The sequence below is a fragment of the Apodemus sylvaticus genome, chromosome 3 (genome assembly GCF_947179515.1).
Source record: "Apodemus sylvaticus chromosome 3, mApoSyl1.1, whole genome shotgun sequence".
NCBI classification, from domain to species: domain Eukaryota; kingdom Metazoa; phylum Chordata; class Mammalia; order Rodentia; family Muridae; genus Apodemus; species Apodemus sylvaticus.
The window spans coordinates 29,518,239-29,528,939 of NC_067474.1; the positions used below are offsets into that span (position 1 = coordinate 29,518,239).

Consider the following 10,701-nt stretch of genomic DNA (forward strand, 5'->3'; position numbering starts at 1 on the left):
ATCATGTGTGTGTTGATTTTGTGATGATTCATTGTTTATATTCTTCTTAAATTAAAACATATATTAAAGTGGGCTTTTTCCATTTTAAGAATTTTATGAGTTAGCTTAGACCCTGTTATGAATTCAGGAGATCACTAACAGGATCACAGGTGTGAGCTTGACTTCATGACCTGGTACAAGCCATATAACATCCTGGGCCATTGGCGGTAGATTCTCTGAAAAGCAAAGAGTCTGAGAATGTTGTGTTAGACTTCTGCTGCTACACATTTCTCTTACTCAGAGTCAGTCGTGTTCTTACTGCATCAGGTAACACAAGAACCACAGGAAACAATGACTGTCACTCTATCTTGAGACAAAGATTTCCATATGGCAATTGGGAGTGGCACTGTTACCAATAACCCTGCTTCAATTAACAGTGTCAATGCTTCCATCAGTGGAACCAAAACTTTAGGGCAACACGTTGTTGCAGTGTACAACCCAAGGGTGGCCACTCTGTTGATTCATGAATAGTTTTCTGTTTCATAAAATTTTAGTAGGGGAAATCCCCATGATCATTCTTGAATCCCCTCTGCCATGCTTGCAACCTTTAGTCCTTTGCTCATCTCTCATAATAGCGTGTAACAATTAGAAAACTCAGTGTGTTTTCTTAAAGTATACAAGTTCATATAAATCAATAAACTTAAATACCTCACTATCAACAAGTAAAACACAAAATTCTCAAGTACAGAAATGTAATCAAACTAATACACTAGCCAAGCACTCTAACACAAAGCCAAACCACTAATTACATGTTAGGTGAACGATGATTTGTTTCTTATTAAATAGCTAAATAGTTTTTATTGCTAGCAGACATTTCAGTACTCAGGGGTTCTAAATCCATGGACATTTTTAGAAGAAATGTGTAAAAATGTTTTGTCATGCTAAAGCTTCCTAACCTTTGATCAATATGGAGAGACTGGGTAGATGGTACAAATGGGAAAGTAATTACCACAGAATGATGGGAGTCAAAGTAAGGTGTTGTGCCTTGTAATCCAGTGTAGGGAAGCAGAGGCAGGCAGATCCCTGCGCTCGCTACCCAGACAGTCTAGATTAAAAGACAAACACCAGGTCCAATGCAGGGATCCTACCCCCAAAACAAGGTGGGCCATTCTTGTGGAATAACACTTAAAGCTGCTCTCTGGCCTCCACAAACACATTTGCATACATGAGGTGCACCCACACCTCTGCATATAATCATGCACACATACTCACACACATGCACTCACACATGCACACACACAATTTTCTAATAATCTATCATGAGAAACACTTCAAATTATAAATATAATTTACAAATTTAAAAGGATCAGTTTTATTTGCAATACTAAAAAAATGTTGTATGGCCACAGTTATATGTGTATATAACAGAGTTGAACTCATAAAGTAGAGAGTAAATGGTGGTTTCCAGACCCTGGAACAGGGTACAGAGAATTGGAGAGCTGATCATAGGATTTCAAATGGACAGGGGGAATATCTAAGATCTACTGCACAGTAGATTGACTATAGTCAATGGTGATGGATAATACGTTTCAAAATGAGAAAATAAACTTCAGAAGTCTTACCATAAAAATAATAGACAATAAATGTTTCTTTGCTGTGTTTAAACAATTCCACATTGTACAAATATATCAAGATATCAAATTATTGGCTAATCAGTGGTGGCCTACACCTTTAATCCCAACACTCAGGAAGCAGAGACAGGTGGATTGTGGCGAGATTCAAGGCCAGTCTATTCTAGGGCTTGAGTTCCAGGACAGCCAGGGCTGTAGAGAAACTGTCTCAAAAAAAAAAAAAGATATTGAATTATATCCATACATATACCCAACCATAATTTATCATTCAAAGTATTAATGATGAAAATCCATTAGCTAAGACAGAACCATCAATATCCTTATGGAAAAAATGTTTTAATTACTAAAGAAATTAGTTCTAAGAATAAACAAATTAATACACTTAAATCACAGAATACAGAATCTAATTTATTATGGTGTCACTGGCTGGATTTAATACATTGCCACTCAAACACTAAAGAGCTGGGTGTGGTGGTGCATGCATTTAATCTCAGCACTCCAGACCAACCTGGTCATCATACTGAGTTCCAAGAGCTACATAGTGAGATCCTGTTTCAAATAAATAAAATAAAGTAAAGTAAGTAAAGTAAAGTAAAATAAAATAAAATAAAATAAAATAAAATAAAATAAAATAAGCAAAATAGCAACAAAAATGGTAGAGACTTGAGAACAAGTGGTTGGGACAAGGGGCAAAGAATAATTCAGAGACTGGTAACTCAGTAGAGGGATTGTTTAATAGGCAGGAAGTCCTTGGATCAGTCCTAGCATAGGAAACATTGAGTGTGATGGTGCCCTCTCTCTCCCTGCACTAGGCAAGTGGCTGTAGGAGGATCAGTCTTGAGGTCTTCCATGGCTACATAGCAAGTTGAGGTTTCAAGCTTTTTTCCCCTACATAAAGTGCCAGAAGGCAGGCTTAGGTTAGGAAAGAACTGACCGGTGGAACCTACTAGCTTGTTATCTGTAGATCATGCACATGATCTAAAGCCTGAACATATCTTATTATTATGTTGATGTCTTCAGTTTTGGAAAAATGAAAGAATTAGGTCACTGTGGAGGAAGTCAATCTATTAATGTCTCAGACAAAATTTCATAAATGATTAACAGATCTACCTACAGAAATGAGTGGAAATATTACCCAAAGGTTGTTAGAAACTGGCTGATCAGCTGTGACCCCCAAAGGCAGTGATTGCTGTGTGTGTGCCTGTATGTGTATGTGCAGAAGTGTGTTTGTGCTTGTGTATGTGCAAGGCCGAAATTGATACTGGGGGTCTTTCTCGGGATCTTAATCTTATTTTCTGAGATAAGGACTCTCATTGAACCTGGAGTTCACCAAATGGCTAGTCTGCCTGGCCAGCAACTCCAGGGATCCTCCAGTCTCCACTGTCCCAGAGCTGGGATTGCAGGCACATGATTTTATATTTAGCTTTGTTTTGGGGATGGGTGCAGGGGCTCCAAACTCAGGTCTTCACAGTTGCATGCCAAACACTTTCCTAAGTGAAATATCGCACTACCACCCTATTTGAATGATTTCTAAAGCCAAAAGAAGCCCCATAAAACTATGGAGTTTAAATGTTTTGTCAGTTATAATCTAAACTGTTAAAAGAATGGGAGGGGAGTTTAGTACATGGAGATAAGAATAGATCAATTCGCAATCTTCTGCGTGCTGACCTCCAATTGAACCCTCACCATTTGTTGAAAAGGCTATTTTTTTTCCACTGGATGTTTTCAGCACCTTTGTCGAAGATCAGGTGACCATAGGTGTGTGGATTCATTTCTGGGTCTTCAATTCTATTCCATTGGTCCACTTGTCTGTCCCTGTGCCAATACCATGCAGTTTTTAACACTATTGCTCTGTAGTATTGCTTGAGGTCAGGGATACTGATTCCCCCAGAATTTCTTTTGTTGTTGAGAATACTTTTAGCTATCCTGGGTTTTTTGTTATTCCAGATGAACTTGAGAATTGCTTTTGCTAACTCTGTGAAGAACTGAGATGAGATTTTGAATCTGTAGATTGCTTTTGGCAAGATGGCCATTTTAACTATATTAATCCTGCCAATCCACGAGCATGGTAGATTTTTCCATTTTCTGAGGTCTTCTTCAATTTCCTTCTTCAGAGACCTGAAGATCTTGTCGTATAGATCTTTCACTTGTTTGGTGAGAGTCACACCAAGATACTTTATATTGTTTGTGGCTATTGTGAAGGGTGTCATTTCCCTAACTTCTTTCTCAGCCTGCTTATCCTTTGAGTATAGGAAGACAACTGATTTGCTTGAGTTGATTTTATAACCAGCCACTTTGCTGAAGTTGTTTATCAGCTGTAGGAGTTCTCTGGTGGAAGTTTTCGGGTCACTTAAGTAGACTATCATGTCATCTGCAAATAGTGATAATTTGACTTCTTCCTTTCCAATTTGTATCCCCTTGACATCCTTATGTTGTCTAATGAAACTGGGGAAAACCCTTGAGGACATGGGCACAGAGGAAAAGTTCCTGTACAGAACACCAATAGCTTATGCTCTAAGATCAAGAATTGACAAATGGGACCTCATAAAATTACAAAGTTTCTTTAAGGCAAAGGACATTGTTGAAAGGACAAAATGGCAACCAACAAATTGGGAAAAGATATTCACCAACCCTACATCTGATAGAGGGCTAATATCCAATATATACAAAGAACTCAAGAAGTTAGACCCCAGGGAACCAAATAACCCTATTAAAAAATTGGGTACAGATCTAAACAAAGAATTTTCACTGGAAGAAGTTTGGATGGCCGAGAGGCACCTTAAGAAGTGCTTAACATCATTAGTCATTAGGGAAATGCAAATCAAAACAACCCTGAGATTTCACCTCACACCAGTCAGAATGGCTAAGGTTAAAAATTCAGGAGACAGCAGGTGTTGGCAAGGATGTGGAGAAAGAGGAACACTCCTTCACTGCTGGTGGGGTTGTAAGATGGTACAACCACTTTGGAAATCAGTCTGGCAGTTCCTCAAAAAACTGGACATGACACTTCCGGAGGACCCTGCTATACCTCTCCTGGGCATATACCCAAAGGATTCCCCGGCATGCAATAAAGACACATGCTCCACTATGTTCATAGCAGCCTCATTTGTAATAGCCAGAAGCTGGAAAGAACCCAGATGCCCCTCAAAGGAGGAATGGATACAGAAAATGTGGTATATTTACACAATGGAATACTACTCAGCAATTAGAAACAATGAATTCACAAAATTTTTAGGCAAATGATTTGATCTGGAAAATATCATCCTAAGTGAGGTAACCCAATCACAAAAGAATACACATGGAATGCAATCTCTGATAAGTGGATATTAATTAGCCCAGAAGCCCTCAATACCCAAGGCATAAATCGCATAACAAATGACTCCCATGAAAAAGTATGGAGAGGGTCCTGATCCTGGAAAGGATTGATCTAGCATTGGAGGGGAATATAAGGACAGAGAAAAAGGAGGGAGGTGATTGGAGAAGGGATGGAGAGAAGAAGGTTTATGGGACATATGGGGAGGGGGGATCTGGGAAAGGGGAAATCATTTGGAATGTAAACAAAGAATATAGAAAATAAAAATATTAAAATGAAAAAAAAGAATGGGAGGGCTCTTGCTCTCTTGCCTTCTTGGTCTTGCTCTGTCCTCTTGTTCCTTCCCCTTTCTCCTCATTCTGCTCCCCCTTCTATCTCCACATGCTCATGGCCTGCCTCTACTTCTCTCCCTCTCCCCCCCTCCCTCTCTCCCTCCCTTTCTCTGTCCCTACCACCCTCTCAGTTCCCCTCCCCAGAAACTCTACTCTATACTATTTAAAAAAAAAAAAGAATGGGAGTTAAGAAAACACTGGGGTTAATAAGGCATAAAAAGAAAAATTCAATATCCATTTAACAAAAATGTGGATAAGGATATATTGGTGTATTCAGTGGAAGGGAGGAGTGGGCTTTGTTTATATTCGGCTAATGGTGGGAGAATGAAGGGGTGTAGAATAGACTGAAGCCAAGTTACCATTGACAGAAGAAAGTTAACATGTTTAGGAAAAGTGGGAAGATCCAAAATCTACCAAAGTATGTTCATTCAGAAAGCAAAAATGTATTCTGGGAAAAAGGAGAAACTATTAAAAATAACTGTTAGAGGAAGTTAGCTATAGAGTGGGGCTGAAGTAAACTTTCTGGGTAAATTACATATATATATATATACATATGTATATGTATGTGTATGTATATATCCAACTAAATAAAAAGGTAAGGGCCAAGAAAAACATTCTCAAGTGTTAGCAGGATTTTTCTCTGTTCTTTGGTATTCTTATCCTTTTTATGATAATCATGTCTTTAAAATGAATGAGTACTGTACTAAAGATGCTGGAACATAGGGATAAAGATCTATGTAGGCACCTGCTTGACATCTCCATCTTCAAGGAATTGTGTAGGTTTTGCTGTCAGCAATGGGTCCTTGCTTATTCATTTGTAGAAAACAATATATAGTCTTGCAATAGCCTGGGTTGTTTGGGAATCCCCCATGGAGTCCCTCTGGCCAACAACTCAATTAGATGTAAGCCAACCTTGGTACTGGAATCTCTGTTTGGTGACAAGATGGCCAGTTGGAAGTCTGTCTCCTCCATTATTTGGTGATTTCATTTAGATAGCACTCTAGAAGGAGAAGCCTAAATACCAGTCACAAACCCTTTGTCTACAATGGTCCACTGCTTCCAAGATACACTAGAGTAACCGTGACACAAAGCTTGCAGGAGAAACCAACCAATGACCGATTTGACTTAAAGCCCACTCCACTAGATAGAAAAAATATCTGACATGACTTAAGTGACCAAGAGCCTGAGACTAGATAGACCATGGACCAAAGGTAGAAGAATCAATACTACTGCTGTAAGGAAAAGAAAAAGAAATGTCGTGACAAGATGGCTCCTAATGATACTGTGCTTGCTATACTCATAGATCAGTGCCTTGTTCAGTTATCAGAGAAGCTTCCTACTGCAGCAGATCAGAACAAATATAAAGACTCACAGCCAGACCTTGTGCTGAGTGCTCTTTAAACACATAGTCCTAAATAGGATGTCTCTATCAAATCCCTCCCCGGAGAGCTCACAGAACCCCAAAAGAGGAGGCAGAAAGAATGTAAGAGACAGAGTGAATAAAGGACACCAAGAAAACAAAGTCCTCTAAATCAACATGAGCAAAGCTCACATGAACTCACAGAGACGGAAGCAGCAGAACAGGGCAGGCCCCGGTCTGCACCAGGTTCTGTGTGTAAACATTACGGGTTACAGGTTAGTGGTTTTGTGATTCTTCATTGAGTGAAAGATTCTTGTGCCTTGTCTTGAGTTTTTTTTCCTTTTTTCCCTTTTTACCTTGTTCAACTTCGATTTGATAGTTCTTGTTCCATCTTACTGTATTTTATTTTAATATATATTAAATATATATGCAATTATATATTTATATATATAAATGAATGAAAGAAAAGAGAGAGAGAAAGGAAGGAAGGAAATAAGGAAGGAAGGAAGGAAGGAAGGAAGGAAGGAAGGAAGGAAGGAAGGAAGGAAGGAAGGAAGGAAGGAAGGAAGAAAACATAGCTTCTAAGGTAAAGGTTAACAACTGAACTGTCACATCTGCTGGAAGGTGAAATCATTTTCCAAGAGTGACACTGGGTATGCCAAACACTCCAGGATGAGCCTCATGTTTGATAGTTGACTAATATATAATAGACTTCACAGTTTTGTTTGTTTTTCAGCTTTTGGTTGGTTCTTTGTGAATTTCACACCATGCACCACAATCCCCCTTCCCTCATACCCGCCTTCTTCCCTTGCCACTTCCCCCCAACAGAGAAAAAAATCTTGTCCTGGAAACTATAGTGTGTCCCACCGTATACCCTTTTGTCTATACTTCTTTGCAAATGTTCTGTTTCTCTTTCTCTTCCATGACTTACTTGCTCCTTAGTGGTGGTGGTGGGGGGGGGGTGTCTTTGAGTGTCCGGGTCTTCTCAGGAGTGCTATACCCTGCTTGTGCCTTATGGCCCCTGACAGGGGTCATCTAGAGCATGGTCTGTTCTTCCCCAGCACCCAGGCTTGCACAGCTCTGGACTCATGATCATCTGAGGCTACCTCCCTGTTTGAGGGGCGGCTGGGGGGGGGGAGGTGCGAAGCAGGCTGCCTGGGGCTAACTCCCTCCTCCCTCCGAGGACCCACAGTCCCAGGTAGGGTTGTTGTACTTTCCAATTTGCTCCCGCCCTAGAAGTCCACCTGGATCCCCTGGTGCCAGACTGGTGGTAGTCTCTGGCTTGCTTTGTTAGACTACTAAATATTCAAATGTCCATAGGTCAGAACACCAAGTGTAGTTAGACAAAGGCTCTCCTCTCTGCCACCTGCTGGCACACCTGTGATACAGCAACCACACCTGTGATGCCTCTAGGATCAGACTTCAGTTGTTGAGAGTGTTTTGATTTGGGGGAGTGAGGGGTAATTCTGTTTTTCTTCATTTGGGGGCTTTTGTTGTATTGGGTTTTGGGGGGGGTTGAAAGATATTTCCCCTTTTTTCATTATTCATTCATTCACTTCACATCCCAATATCAGTCCCTCTGTTCTCCTAGTACCCCCTTACACAAATCTTTCTCCCCCATTGGCCCTCCTCTTCTTCCCTGAGAAGGGGGCATCCCTGTATCAGCCCCAACTCTCACCTCCCCGCACATCAAGTAACTGCAGGAATAGGCACATCCTCTCCACTGAAGCCAGACGAGGCAGCCCAGTTAGGGGAATGGGATTGATCCACAGACAGGCAACAGACTTGGGGGCAGCCCCTGATCCAGTTTTTGGGGAACCCGCATGAAGACCAAGCTGCACATCTGTTACATATGTATGGGGGAAAAGGGATAGGTCCAGCCCATGCTTGATCTGCCGTTGGTGGTTAAGTCTCTAGAAGCCCCACATTGAGGAAGAACTTAAAGTTGGGTAGGTAAGGAGAATTTACTTGAAAGACCTTGGAAGGAAAGAATATGTTAAAATACATTTAACTTTAAAAATAATTTTAAATAATAAAAGATAAAGTTTTAAAAGAGAAAATAAAATAAAAAAGGAAATGGAAGCGAAAGAAAAAGATGCCAAATTCTCCCTCACGTGTTTTGTATTTTTAAAAGTTTACTTCATCTTACTTATCTCCAAATAACTCCTTGAGGAAGATATCATAATCTAGTACTTTGTTGAAGAAAATAGGGGCTGAAGAACTAGCTGACAGCATGTACTGCTCTTGTAGAGGACACATGCATAGGAGGCTTGTAGCTCTCAACTACCTGTAACTTAACCCTGGATTTGATGCCTATTCTGCCTCCTCTGTGCACCCAAACACGTGTGCAGACACACATACATATATAAAATAATGAAGAAAAATAAGGAAGGAAAGAGATGATGAAATCTCTACAAGATTAAACAGCTGCTGAAAAGTGTTTAATTTGAAGAAGTATTGACAAGTTTAAAGCAGAAGATGGAGATGAGGGGAAGGAAGCAAAGCAACGTTAGGGGGTGGAGTAGTTGTTGGCACTAAGGGTGTGCAGGAAAGTATTACCATCTTAGACCAGCCCAGCGGACATCAGTATAACAGTGACTCTCAAGGGCCATTGTCAAACCATACAGCTCTTACACATAACAAGCAGAATCCCTACATTCTTGCATAGATCTATTCATGAGGTAATAAAGCCTGCTTCCTTTGTAGCACAGAGGACAATGGTGGCGGTCAGTCTAGTGAACAGGATGTAAATAGTTGCTCTGAAAGCTAAACAGACTTTCTAAAAACACAGGCTCAATTCTAACTCTGGAGGCTTAAGACTGTGGCTTTCTTATTTGATTCTCAAGAGTTCAAGATTATAGCTCCCTCCCCCCAAATATAAACATACATATATATATATATGTATGTATATATATACATACATATATATATGTGTGTGTGTATATGTATATATATGTATATGTATGTATATATGTATATGTGTATATATGTATATATATGTAAGATAGAAAAATATTGTATAGCCCTCATTATTCTCTTATAGAAATCTTTAACTGCTATCTCATATTACTATACTATATTTACTGACTTTGAAAGCAATGTAAATTACCCCTTCCCCAACATCTAAATCCCATGTAATACTTATCCCTATGTCTTTGATATAATAATTTTAGAACTCTGCCATCCAGCAAGAGCCAAGTACTATCAGTTATTCTGTATCAAATAAAGCATCTGGTATAATACACAATCTCCTAACACACTAAGGTTGCATTAATACAGGGCCATAAAGAAGATAATTCACAAGTCTAAATGAAAACAGAGTGTACTGAGAAATCGGGGTCCTTTGAAGTCAACACAGCTGCTCTCATTTCTAGGCCCCATTGCCACAGGCACAGTGTGATGTGTCCCTCACAGCTGACCGCCACTCTTAAGGTTCTTCTGTTTTACCAGATCACAGAAGCATACTCCTGTTTCCATTCTCCACCTTTCCACACACATTTCAGTACTCTCAAAGCTTTTACAACACACCCGACCTGAGGCACTCCAGGCAGTAAATGGTTGCTGGGGGAAGGGAGTCATAGTTCCCAGTGATGCAGCCATTCAGTCAGGACCCTCCCTGAAGGAAAAGGCCTCCCAGCCATACCAATGGAAGCAACCCCAAAAGTATGAGGGGACCGATATGAAGAAAGAAAGGGTTCTGTGAGAGGAAAGGTGAGAAAGGTGAACAATGAGAGGGTGTGAAACAGTCGAGCCATTTATATACATGGTCGAAGTTGTAAAACATACATCATGTACACACGCGTGTGCACACACACATACACACACACACACACTCACACACACGCACACACTGGGGCAGGGTGTGTATGTGTAGCAGGTATGTGGGAGAGTTGGTTCTATCCTACAGAGCGGGGCCTTGAGATTGAACTCAGTTCATTGGGCTTAGCAGCAAGCACCTTTACCTACAGCGCCTTCTCACCAACACAAGAATAATTTGAAAAAGAAAAAAATCCTTTCCCCTTTTTGTTTTTCACATGTTTAAAGAAAATATATCCTGTCCAGTTGACCCTTCAATACAGAATGGCC

At 40.2% G+C, this 10,701-nt stretch overlaps 1 non-coding gene across 1 annotated transcript; it reads right to left on the reverse strand.

Annotated features, from left to right (window-relative positions):
• Positions 1-7,901: 7,901 nt before the first annotated feature.
• On the reverse strand, positions 7,902-8,035 carry LOC127681944 (small nucleolar RNA SNORA17). The gene has a single exon (XR_007977282.1). It is a non-coding gene; the product is annotated as a small nucleolar RNA SNORA17 (small nucleolar RNA).
• Between the last annotated feature and the right edge of the window lie 2,666 nt (positions 8,036-10,701).